Raw genomic sequence first — 13,969 nt, 5'->3', positions numbered from 1 at the left:
AATTCGTAGCTTGTCTGATCAAGCAGTTTCCACACGACCTTGTCGACATTCCCACATCCATTACTTCACAGCAGGCACACATTCCAGCTACTCGGGGTGTGAGATATGGCTAACCCACCATCCGCTGGGATTTTGCTCTTTTCCAAAGAAGATAGCCTCGGATTTTCCCCTTCCCCCCCCGCTCTTTTGCACATGGCCTCACCCTTCCCTTCCTCCCTCCAATCTTGCTTTACACAAATGACAATTATTCCAAAGCTCGGGTTCCCAAACCTCACGCTTTGGCCGGGATCTTACGGAATGAGCGATTGGCATCGCGAACACTGCTGCTACTGGCGATCTGGAGAAGCGGTCCGTGCGTGAGCGGTTATCGCACCCTGGCCATCATGGCTTGCAACTAAAACCGCACTGAGCCCCTCTGGTCTCCCCGCAATTCGCAACGTACTGCTTCTGAGCCAATCGTGGGATGACAGCATCGGGGACCAATGAAAATCACCTGGAAACTCCATGAGTCCCGAGAGAAGGGGAGGGGGAGGAAAAGAAAGCAACACAGACTGGTGAGGGAGAGAGGGTAGGGGGGGGGGGAAACAAGAGAGGGTGGGAGGGAGAGAGAGGGTGGGGGGAGAGGGAAAGAGGGTGGGGGGGGGGAGGGAAAGAGAGTGGGACAGTGCGCAAAGCAAACTGGGGCGGGAGAGAGGGAGAGAGGGAGGGGAAACAACTGTCGGGGTGGAGCAGAGAGCAACATAAACTGGAGCGAGGGAGGGAGAGACAGAGAGTGCTACACAACTGGTAGAGGGAGAGAGAGCAGCCCAAACTAGAGGGGTGGTGGTGGGGAAAGAGTTAATATTGGCCTGTGATGTGCGCTGCTGTAGAATGAGTTTTGTTCCAGGGGTTGGCTAGCTTTGGTGCTTCTCTCCAAGGGAGCCATATGTCCCTGAAGCTGAGCTTCACAGGTGGGCTGTGGGAGTCAGGGAATTCGGTTTGGCTTCATTTATTGTTTTTGTAACTTGCTGTGTATTGTGAAAAGTCATAAAATTGTACAAAAAACATTTGTTGGAGGCTACTTATAGCGATGATGTTTTTGTTGATTCAGTGATATTTACTTGGGTGTTTCTCATTGCGATCGATCACAGAAGTCGTTGTATGTAAACATCACTTATCCTTAAAATCTTTCGATTCTTTTGTGTTCTGTAATTTATAAATTGTTATTCAGCTCTTTATAAAACAAAGTCAAACATTTTATTTAGGGATTCGTGATACGATGACAATGTCACATGATTAAACGTCATGTGATGAGGCATCGCAAGTGGTTGGATGCTGCCATCAAATATCACATGACCAAGTCTCCAAGAATACATCAAACCAGAGTTGGCAACCCGAAACTAAACTACGGCAACAATGCCCAAGAAACACAATTCCCCTTGACCTCTGGGTGCCAACTCTGGTTGGACATATTCCTGAAGCTTTCAGGACATGACCTCCCGCCTGCAACCCAATCAAACAGCCATTTTCCTCCACCTCCAATAATTTTATAGTATGACAATTGAAAAATTGTTCAATGAAAATGGAACAAAAGCATACATTTTCTTTTATTGCCTCTCTTTGATTTTTCTCCTCGATTTGCTTGCAGCAGTGACAAGGTCATTAACCTTAAATTCCTGGCGGCTCCAGGACAATCCTGGAGGGCAGGAAACCCAATTGTGCAATTGAGCTCACCTGGAAAAAATAAGTTAAGTCGTACGAAGCACAGAAAAGTTGTCAAGCAAAGTTGGCAGCAAAAAGACATGGAGAACAGGAGACTTGACCAAGGGCGATTCCGGCCCATATATACACCGAGGCGATAGACTTTATTGGTATCCCTAAAGAGGTTAAAACAGCAACGTTGCTAATATTTATCAACATTCCGTAAGCTTTCCATCACATTGCAATCATAAACAGATCGTTAAAAGCTCAGTTTGCTCGAAGCTCACCATTTTGACTCGGGTCCATTGTTGCTCCAAATGCATCTGTTCTTAATGTGGTAACAGGCATTTAATGAAACAAGATTTAAAGATTACAAACAATTTTCATTTAGCTATAATCGCGTGGGATGGAGCCATCATGCCTCACTTAAAAATGTAGTCCTTCAGCTACTATTTCTCAGCCTTGGCCCGGTGGTGACACTCTCGCCTCACTCACAGGTTGTGGGTTCAAGCCCCACTCAAGAAACGTCAACGCATAATCCAGGTGCACGCCCCCATGGCAGTACTGAGGGAGTACTGCACTGTCGAAGGTGCCATTTCTCACCCGAGTGAGATGTAAAAGATCGCATGGCACTATTTTGAAGTAGGAGGGTTCTGTCTGGTGTTCTGGCCAATATTTAGCCCTCAACCAACATCGCTCACACAGATTTATATGGCGGTTATCACATTGCTGTTTGAGAGAGCTTGCTGTGCGTAAACTGGCTGCGGCTTTTCCGACATTGCAATCGTGACAACACTTCAACAGTAGTGCATTGGCTGCCAATTGCTTGCAGACGTCCTGCGATCGTGAATAAGTGAATATAAATGCAAGTCTTTCTAACAGGCCTTCCAAAGTAAATTGGACTTCTATATCTATCCAATTCGAAGTCTTAAATATAGAATGTAAACTTCAAATGTCTATGTCACACTTCAAATTTAACTGTCACACAAGAAAACAACAGCCACACCTTTTGGATTGGTAAAAGAAACCACTGTAAACCTTATTGATTAGTTCAATTATAGACAAGTGGAAAAACCCAACAGTCTAAAGAAAATAAACCAAAATTTTTTTTTTAAGCCAGCAATAGCAAAACAGCTGCTCCCACAAAATGGACCAATCAAATCCCTTGAAGTATTTCTCCTAATTTCAGCAGCCATTGAGGATATATCTGAAAATTAAAACCCAAGATGCAAATTAAATAATTCTCAGAAAATCACAAAATCCAGCTTACCGCTGTTCAAGTCTGGGGACTTCAATTGTACACTTTGTGAAGTTTGAATTAGTTGGTATTTTTTGCACTTTTCACAAACATCCCAAAACACTTGACAACCCAATTAAGTATTTCTTAAGTGTAGTCACTGTTGTCATCATCATAGGCAGTTCCTCGGAATTGAGGAAGACTTGTTTCCACCCTAAAAATGAGTCCTCAGGTGGCTGAACAGTCCAATACAAAAACCACAATCCGTCACAGGTGGGACAGATAGTCGTTGAGGGAAAGGATGGGTGGGACTGGTTTGCCACACGCTCTTTCCGCTGCCTGCGCTTGTTTTCTACATGCTCTCAAGACTCGAGGTGCTCAGCACCCTCCCGGATGCACTTCCTCCACTTAGGGCGGTCTTTGGCCAGGGACTCCCAGGTGTCAGTGGGGATGTCGCACTTTATCAGGGAGGCTTTGAGGGTGTCCTTGTAACGTTTCCTCTGCCCACCTTTGGTTCGTCTGCCGTGAAGGAGTTCCAAGTACAGCGCTTGCTTTGGGAGTCTCGTGTCTGGCATGCAAACAGTGTGGCCCACCCAGCGGATCAAGTGCGGTCAGTGCTTCAGTCACTGTTGTAGTGGAGGAAACACAGCCGTTTGCACACAGCAAGCTCGCACAATGAGATCATGAATCTAGCCCAACAGTGGCCTAGCAGCTGCTTGCAACTTTACAGGAGTTTGTCCTGCTTACTAAAAGGTGAACGGTCGCACTTAGAGTCATTGCAGGAAATGATGAGCTTTGACCATGCACAGATCAAAGTCACTGTATCTTGACATTTCCAGGCCTATCAACCTGGAGACATCTCAAGATGGGTAGTGGTGTACCACAAGGATCAGTGCTGGGACCACTGTTCTTCACAATTTATATTTTGAAATCAAAAACATAATTTCTAAATTTGCAGATGACATCAAATTGGGGGATAGTCAATACTGAGGAGGACGACAACAAATTATAGGAGGCCATTAACAAACAATAACAACTTGTACTTATATCGCATCTTTAACGTAATGAAACGTCCCAAGGCGATTCACAGGAGTATTATATGATTAAAATTTGTCACCGAGCCACTTAAGTAGAAATTAGCGCTGGTGACCAAAAGCATGGTCAGAGGTAGGTTTTAAGGAGCGTCTTGAAGGAGGAAAGAGAGGTAGAGAGACGGCGAGGTTTAGGCAGGGAGTTGCAGAGTTTGGTGCCTCGGCAACAGAAGGTACGGCCACCAATGGTTGAGCGATTATAATCAGGGATGCTCAGGCGGGTAGAATTAGAGGAGCGCAGACATCTCGGAGGGTTGTGGAGCTGAAGGAAATTACAGAGATAGGGAGGGGCAAGGCCATGGGGGGATTTGAAAATAAGGATGAGAATTTTGAAATCGATGTAGGTCAGTGAACACAGGGGTGATGGGTGAACTGGACTTGGTGCGAGTTAGGGCACAGGCAGCCAAGTTTTGGATCACCTCTAGTTTACGTGGGGTAGAACGTGGAAGGCCAACAAGGAGTGCGTTGGAATAGTCGAGTCTAAAGATAACAAAGGCATGGATGGGGACTTCAGCAGCGGATGAGCTGAGGCAAGGACAGAGACGGGTGATGTCACCGAGGTGGAAATAGGTGGTCTGAGTTATGCTGCGGATATGTGGTCGAAAGCTCATTTCAGGGTCACATGTGACACCAAGGTTGTGAACAGCCTGGTCAGCTGCAATCAGAAGTTGGGAAGAGGGATGGAGTCAGTGGCTAGGGAACGGAGTTTTTTTCTGCTCATCTGGAAAAGCAACCTGACAATTTAAAGACCGTGAAGGGGTCAAGAGAAATGGTAGAGTGATAGAGCTGGGTGTACATGTGCATATAAATGAGAGACAATACATCTGGGTAAGAATAGGGAGGTCACAAGTCTGGGTGGGGTTGAGGAACAAAGGGATCTCGGAGTACAAATACACAAATCACTAAAAGTTGCGACACAGGTTAGCGAGGCCATAAAAAAAGCAAACCAAGCACTCGGGTTTATTTCTAGAGGGATAGAATTGAAAAGTAGGGAAGTTATGCTAAACCTGTACCAAACCTTGGTTCGACCACACTTAAGAGTACTGCGTACAGTTCTGGTCGCCATATTATAAAAAGGACATAGAGGCACTGGAGAGGGTGCAGAGAAGATTTACAAGGATGATACCAGAAATGCGAGGATATACAGAATCAGGAAAGGATGAACAGGCTAAGGAGTGACCTAAAGAGGTCTTTAAAATTATGAAAGGTTTTGAGAGTGGATAGAGAGAGAATGTTTCCACTTGTGGGGAAGAGCAGAACTAGAGACCATCAATATAAGATCGTCACCAAGAAATTCAATTGGGAATTCATCTTTACCCAGGAGAGAGGTGAGAATGTGGAACTCGATACCACAAGGAGTGGTTGAAGCAAATGGTATGGATGCATTTAAGGGGAGGCTAGACAAGCATATGAGTGAGAAGGGAATAGAGAGTTATGCTGATAGATTTAGATGAGGAAAGACGGGAGGAGGCTCGAGCCGGCACGGACTGGTTGGGCCGAGTGGCCTGTTTGTGTGTCGTATATTCTATGCAAATTTATCCTATATAAAAGCTCATCTCCCGAATCTTCATTTGGAAGTTTGGGAAGAACGAGAAGCTTACAATTTAACTCAATACATTTTAAAACCACATTAAATAAAACAGAAAGTCTCTATTCGGTCACACGTTGTACTGCCTGTAACCAACATCACCTTATTGAAACCAGACAGACACAGTATAAACACACCTTAAAAAAGGGATTATCCAAAGAACTACCAATACATGAATTACTCCCATTAGAACCTGCAGTAAAAACAAGTTACCTTAAATCAATACCAAAATGGTTACTCTGGACTTCAGACCGTGTTTCAAGTGGCATACGACATCTGAAACACAGACAGCATGGGACTGCCCACTCCACTCCTCACTTCAGAGGACAATGCCTGGACATAAGAACATAAGAAATAGGAGGAGTAGGCCATAAGGCCCCTCGAGCCTGCTCCGCTATTTAATACAATCGTGGCTGATCCGATCATGGACTCGGGTCCACTTCTCTGCCCGCTCCCCATATCCCCTTATCGTTTAAGAAACTGTCGATTTCTGACTTAAATTTATTCAATGTCCCAGCTTCCACAGCTCTCTGAGGCACCGAATTCCACAGATTTACAACCCTCTAAGAAATTTCTCTTCATCTCAGTTTTAAATGGGTGGCTCCTTATTTGAAGATTATGCCCTGTAGTTCTATTCTCCCCCGTCTGTGGAAACATCCTCTCTGCATCCACCTTGTCAAGCCCCCTCACAATCTTACACGTTTCGATAAGATCACCTCATTCTTCTGAATTCCAATGAGTAGAGGCCCAACCTACTCAACCTTGCCTCATAAGTCAACCCCCTCATCTCTGGAATCAACCGCCACAACAAGTATATCCTTTCATAAATATGGAAACCAAAACTGCACACAGTATTCCAGGTGTGGCCTCACCAATATCCTGTATAACTGTAGCAAGACTTCCCTGCTTTTATACTCCATCCCCTTTGCAATAAAGGCCAAGATTCCATTGGCCTTCCTGATCACTTGCTGTACCTGCATGCTATCCTTTTGTGTTTCATGCACAAGTACCCCCAGGTCCCACTCAACTGCAGCACTTTGCAATCATTCACAATTTAAATAATACCTTGCTCTTTGAATATTTCTGCCGAAGTGCATGACCTCACACTTCCCAACATTTTACTCCATCTGCCAACTTTTTGCCCACTCACTTAGCCTGTATGTCCTTTTGCAGATTTTTTGTGTCCTCCTCACACATTGCTTTTCCTCCCATCTTTGTACAGTCAGCAAACTTGGCAACATTCCACTTTCCCTTCTTCCAAGTCATTACAGATTGTAAATAGTTGGGATCCCAGCACTGATCCCTGCGGTACCCCACTAGTTACGGATTACTAACCTGAGAATGAACCATTTATCCCGACTCTTTATTTTCTGTTAGTTAGCCAATCCTCTATCCATGCTAATATATTACCCCAACCCTGTAAACTTTTATCTTTTGCAGTAACCTTTTATGTGGCACCTTGTCAAATGCCTTCTGGAAGTCCAAATACACCAGATTCACTGGTTCCTCTTTCTCCACCCTGTTCATTACATCCTGAAAGAATTCCAGCAAATTTGTCAAACATGACTTCCCCTTCATAAATCCATGCTGACTCTGCCTGACCGAATTTTGCTTTTCCAAATGTCCTGCTACTGCTTCTTTAATAATGGACTCCAACATTTTTCAAACCACAGATGTTGGACCAACTGGTCTATAGTTTCCTGCTTTTTGTCTGCCTCATTTTTTTTTAAATAGGGGGGTACATTTGCAGTTTTACAAACTGCTGGGATCTCCCCAGAATCCAGGGAAATTTGGTAGATTACAACCAATGCATTCACTATCCCTGCCGCTACTTCTCTTAAGACCCTAGGATGCAAGCCATCAGATCCAGGGGATTTATCTGCCTTTAGTGCCATTATTTAACTGAGTACCACCTCCTTAGTGATTGTAATTGTGTTAAGTTTCCCCTCCCCCGCCCCCTATCGCCCCTTGACTATCCACTGTTGGAATATTGTTAGAGTCCTCTACCATAAAGACTGATACAAAATATTTGTTTAGAGTTTCTGCCATCTCCATGTTCCCCATTACTAATTCCCTGGTCTCATCCTCTAAGGGACCAACATTTACTTTAGCCAATCTTTTCCTTTTTATATACCTATAGAAACTCTTGCTATCTGTTTTGATATTTTGTGCAAGTTTACTTTCATAGTCTATTTTCCCTTTCGTGGTCATTTTTTTTAGTCATTCTTTGCTGGCTTTTAAAAAGCTTCCCAGTCTTCTGTCCTCTCACTATTTTTTGCCAAATTGCATGCCCTTGTTTTTAATTGGATACCGTCTTTATTTCTTCAATTAGCCACAGATAGCTATCTTTTCTCTTACACCCTTTCCTTCCCACTGGAATATATTTTTCTTGAGGGTTGTGAAATATCTCCTCAAATGTATGCCACTGTTCATCAACCATCCTACACTTCAACCTTTAATTGGACATGTGTTTATCTTGTTCTCCAGGGACCACTTCATTAAAAGGCTTCAGACTCTCCAGTCCTTTCAGTCAATGGGCCGTTGAAATAAAGCATTTTGCATTTTCACTGCCATCCATTCTGGCCTCTTGAGCATCTCCTTCAGCTGACTGGACACAAACTCCCGAATTCCCTGCCTAAATCTCTCCGCCTCTTCACCTCTCTCTCCTCCATTAAGACGCTCCTTAAAGCCTACCTCTTTGACCAGTCACTGATCCTAACATTTCCTTAAATGGCTCGGTGTCAAATTTTATTTGATAACGGTCCTGTGAATCATCTTGGGACCTTTCACCATGTTAAAGGCGCTATATAAAAGGAAAGCTGTTGTTGTGTGCTTCATCTCAAAAGTAGGTGGTGCCACTCTAAAATGACAAATGGTATAATCCCCCAAAAAAACCTCTTCAGTTGTGCGCCTTCAGCCAAGTCAGGACAATTCAAAAACGAAAACTTCAAGCTTAGAAAGGGGCTCTACTGGGTGAGTGACAGATCTTCACTCTCGGGAGGGATCTCGACACATTGGGAGCATATATCAGGAGGGCAGCAGACCCAACAAGGTGAGTAGACCCACTGACCCCATGTCAGAGTTTCGGATACGAGCGCTCGGCAGGCCAAGCCCCACATCAGGAGCACAAATTCATGCAAAAGTACAAAAAGAGGGGAAACAAGCGAACACACAGCTTTAGTGGCGTTCGATAAACTCAAAGATTCAAATCATTTTCCACTCGAAGCTTTCAGCAAGCACAGGGGTGTTTTTTTTCAATGATACAACTGCTGATTTAACTGCAGCCATTAGAACAAAGTAGAAGGACTCCATGACACTTCACTGCACTCTGTCCAGCCCCATTTATAACGTGCAGAAGACTTGAATTAACAAGCCCATTGTCAGAGATACAATACAGTAAGCGCACATCCAACCACGGCAGCAATAGCAATAGTGTCCGATGTTTGACCCAAGACGGCATTTGCACGCAACAAAGACTCCACGTTCTATCTGGCATTGTTTCACTCCTGAGCAGAGCTTCCTGGTTTATTTCTAGCACCTTTTGTTTAAAACAAAAATCACTTTTTTTTGTAAAAAGAAAAAGAATCCACGACAATCAGAATGTACTGAGTGTACAAAGGTTTTCATTGCACACACTTAGTGTAGAATAAAGACTGCATGTTTTCAATAGCATAACCTTACTATTAAATTACAACAGTGAACACACTTCAAAAAGTACTTCATTGGCTGTAAAGCTCTTTAAAACATCCGGTGGACGTGAAAGGCGCTGTGGAAATGCAAGCCTTTCTTTATTAAATGCTACACTGATGAGCTTTGAACAATGTGCATTTATATAGCACCTTTAATGTAGTAAAACATCACATCAGCTTAATCAGATTAAAATCGACAGAACCAAAGGAGGAGGCATTAAGACAGAGGTCAAAGGAGGTCAATTTTAGGAGCATCTTGAAAAGGAGAGCGAGCGAGATGGCGAGGTTTAGTGGGGGAATTCCAGAGCTTCAGGCCCAGGCAGCTGAAGGCATGGCTGCCAACAGTGGAGTGAAAGAAGTGGGGATGCACAAGAGGCCAGAGTTGAAGGATTGCAGGTTGTAGGGCTGGTGGAGGTTAGAGATAGGGAGGGTTGTAGGGCTGGAGGAGGTTAGAGAAAGAGAGAGAGAGCAGAAGAGCAAGAGAGTGTTGTAGAACTGGAGCAGCTTACAGAGATAGGGAGGGTTGAAGGGCTGGAGGAGGTTACAAACAGAGAGCATGAGAGCGAGAGAGGGTTGCAGAACTGGAGCAGGAGAGAGAGAGATAGGGAAGGGTGAGGCCATAAAGAGATTTTCTTTACCAACATACTTCTAGCCAAGAGAGACCAGTCTGCCAATCATAGATTCTCCATTGCTGCTGTTAACACACAATTCAAGGGAATGACACACCAGTCTTCGTTTCTATTTCTCCTTCTCCCCAGCTCCAATACGTCATGTTTAACCCTATGATGGACCACCAGGTTAAAATCAAAACTCGCTGTGCACTGCGGCTCCAGTGTTTGAACCACTTGTATCCTCAAGACCTCACCTCAATTGCCCCTCAGTGGATCAGAGACTCAAACTGTAAAGTAGATTGTCCAAAACACTTGCTCCTCACTCACGCCAGCAATCTCTCTCCCAATTGCCCAATAACCTGCAGGCAGCAGACCTTTCATACATCCCAGCCACTGTCAATAGTGGTTTGGGTCGATTTTACACGATTCCCCAGATGGTTTGTCTACATTACAACTATGACTACATTTCAAAAGTTCATTGGTTGTAAAGCGCATTGGGACGCCCAAAGGATGCAAAAGGTGCTATATAATTGCAAGAGTCTTTCGATTCTGTATCCTACTGAGTGGTCAGTCCAGCAGCCTGCCAAGCGGCATGAACAAACTCACTCAACTCACAACCATCATCACTTAATTGTTTGACTCACTTAGCACTTCAATTATAATGGGGCTAGCTACCCAGGTCTCCTCTCACTGCAGCGCATCTGATTTTCACAATACTTGGAAACATAAGAAAGTGACTTCCACACAACCAATTTAACTGCCCACTAACTCACGGCGAGAAGTATTAACAGTTCAATAAATCTAGCTGAGGTTCCATTGAACAGATTGTGCACCAAATGTTGTGCTACATTAATTCATAGCAACAGTGCAATGTCTTCCACACTTATCCAATTTTACAATGTTGCGCAATATAAACCTGAAAAAGAAAAAAGACTTGCTCGTCCTTGCATGTCCCAAAGCATTTCGCAGCCAATTCATTATTTGGAATTTTAGTGACTGCTTTGCAGGCAAATGCAACGGCCAATTTGTGCATCGGAAGATTCCACAAACAATAATGAGACAGATGATCAGTTCATCTGTGTTTGGTGGTGTTGGTTTAGAGCTAAATGATCTGGACACAAACACCTTCAAAAAACTTCTTCAAATCTTACACCCACCTAAGTAGATAATCTGAGCCTCAGTTTAATGTTAAGTTGTATTTTTTTTCCAAAGTTTGAATTACTTGTTTTTTTTAAATATTAATTCTCGGACTGTGTGTATCACTGGCAAAGCTGGCATTTATTGCCCATCTCCATTTTCTATCGAGAAGGTGGTGGTGAGCCGTCTCCTTGAACCACTGCAGCCTATGTGGTGAAGGTGCTCCCACAGTGCTGTTAGGGAGGGAATTGCAGGATTTTGACGCAACAATGATCAAAGAACAGCGACATGTGTCCAGTTCAGGATGGTACATGATTTGGAGTGGAACTTGGAGCTGATGGCGTTCTCATGCACCTGCTGCCCCTGTCCATGTAGGTGGTGGAGGTCGCGGGTTTGAAATGGGCTATCCTCCTCCCAGGCCTCAAGCATGTTCCACCTCAGTTTGCAGCTTGTGCCTATTTTGAAACCCATCCCTAAAGCTCCAGCGGGCTCACTGCTCCCGCTCTGAACGCTCAGTTTCTCCCATCCACCCCATGTCCGCTGACCTCGGACATTATCCCTTGGTCAATACCTCATGCCATGCAGATCCCCTCCGATATTCACTGGCACACAGGACCCCTCAGATATTCACTGGCAAGTTTTAGCCCCTTCTATAAGGGGCTCCCCTCAGCAATGGAAGCAAGCCCCTCGACACTTCAATAGTTAAGGATTTCCACTTACAAGTGCTATGACGTAAAACCTCAAGCATTTCTCCTAGCACCACAAATAACATCACTCCAGTCTTTGGTCCAAATTTCACGGCAGTACCAGCCAACCTGAATTGAAGTACAAAATGGTACACTCCAGAGCATAAGGAGTTCGAGGTCCACTTACAGGAGTAACTAATGGTGCTGAACCCCAGAAAATATTTAGTGCAACGAAAGTGTGACAGAGGACTATTCTCTGGACAAGCAAGAGGGCTGTTAGAAAATATATGAGGTTGCTTATCATGGATCTATTTTCATTCCATTAAGCCTGTTCACTGCATCCTTCATCTCCAGAATTGCAGTTATCAATGCCAGGTGCTTCCCCAGCAGCCTCTCTCCGACAATCCCGAAGGGAACGCAAAGCAAAGGAAAACTAGGAATTTATTGGTGGAAAAATAGACTTCAAATAATCCCTGGGAATGAAGGTGTTAGATATGTGAACTTCTATTTACTCTGTACAGCCACCAGAGGGCTCATCCCCTGGAGTCCCAAGGGATCCCATAATCCCTTGGGAGCACAGGTATTTAAGATGGCTTCACAGGTTGGAGAGGCACTCTGGAGACCTGCAATAAAAGACTAAGGTCACACTTTATTTTGAGCTCTGTGTTCAGTCTGACTCTTTCTTCATAAACAACAACTAGCGACGAGATACAGATAGCAGAGAACAGTGGGCATCCTGGAAAAATTCTCGGAGGGAGATGATTGGGAAACTTTTGTGGAGCGACTCAACCAATACTTCGTGGCCAACAAGCTAGATGGGGAAGAGAGTGCTGCCAAATGAAGGGCAATCCTCCTCACCATCTGTGGGACACCAACATATGGCCTCATGAAGAATCTGCTCACTCCAGCGAAACCCACGGAGAAATCGTACGACAATTTGTGCACACTGGTCCAAAAGCATTTGAACCTGAAGGAAAGCGTTCTACGCCTACAAAAAGTCTGAAGACCAGGAAGTGGCGAGTTATGTCTCCAAGCTAAGACGCCTTGCAGGACATTGCAAATTTGAAAGACACATGCTCAGAGACCTTTTTCGTACTTGGCATTGGCCACGAAACCATACTTCTCAAACTTTTGAATGTAGAGACCCAACCTTGAGTAAGGCCGTAGCAATAGCCCAGGCGTTCATTGCCATCAGTGACAATAACAATATGAAGCAAATCTCTCAGCACACAAATGCTGCGACAAGTACTGTGAACAAAGTGTTGTTTTCGAATCGTAACGTTCAGGGCAGGTCACACATACCTGCGGCTGCACGTCCACAGATGACTCAGAGCCCATCAAGGGTGATGAATGCCAGGCCATTAACACCTTGTTGGCGCTGCAGAGGTGATCATCGTTTCCATTCATTCCCATTCGAAGAGTACGTTTGCAAGGGCTGTGGAACAATGGGACACCTCCGACGAGTGTGCAGGCAAGCTGCAAAGCCTGTTAAACCTGCAAACCATGAAGTTGCAGAGGAGGACAGATCCACGGAGGATCACGACGAGCCAGAGCCTCAGACCGAGGAGGCAGAGGTACATGGGGTGCACACATTCACCATGAATTGTCCCCCGATAATGCTGAATGTTGAACCAAATGGACTCACGGTGTCAATGGAGCTGGACACAGGCGCGAGCCAGTACATCATGGGCAAAAAGACTTTCGAAAGGTTGTGCTGCAACAAGGCCTCAAGGCCAGTCTTAACTCCAGTTCACACGAAACTAAGAACTTACACTAAAGAACTGATTCCTGTAATCGGCAGTGCTACCGTAAAGGTCTCCTACGATGGAGCGGTGCACAACCTACCACTCTGTGTGGTACCGGGTGATGGTCCCACGCTGCTCGGCAGGAGCTGGCTGGGAAAGATACGCTGGAACTGGGATGATGTCCGAGCGCTATCGCCCGCTGGCGACACTTCGTGCGTCCAGGTCTTAAACAAATTTCCTTCGTTGTTCGAACCAGGCATCGGGAAATTCCAAGGAGCAAATGTGCAGATCCGTCTAATTCCAGGGGCGCAACCCATCCATCACAATCCATCAGAGCAGTACCGTACATAATGAGAAAAAGGGGAGAGATGGAGCAAGACCGACTGCAACGAGAGGACATCATTTCACCGATCGAGTTCAGCGAGTGGGCCAGTCCTACTATCCCAGTCCTTAAGGGAGACAGCACCGTCAGAATCCGTGGCGATTACAAAGTAATTATCAATCG

At 44.9% G+C, this 13,969-nt stretch overlaps 1 protein-coding gene across 2 annotated transcripts in view; it reads right to left on the bottom strand.

Moving 5' to 3' along the window:
- dst (dystonin) overlaps positions 1–13,969 on the bottom strand; it is a 647,938-nt gene that overhangs the window by 513,294 nt on the left and 120,675 nt on the right. The window lies entirely within an intron of this gene.

Source organism: Pristiophorus japonicus, chromosome 7 (assembly GCF_044704955.1).
Source record: "Pristiophorus japonicus isolate sPriJap1 chromosome 7, sPriJap1.hap1, whole genome shotgun sequence".
Lineage (NCBI taxonomy): Eukaryota > Metazoa > Chordata > Chondrichthyes > Pristiophoridae > Pristiophorus > Pristiophorus japonicus.
This window is presented reverse-complemented; position numbering and strand designations above follow the sequence as displayed.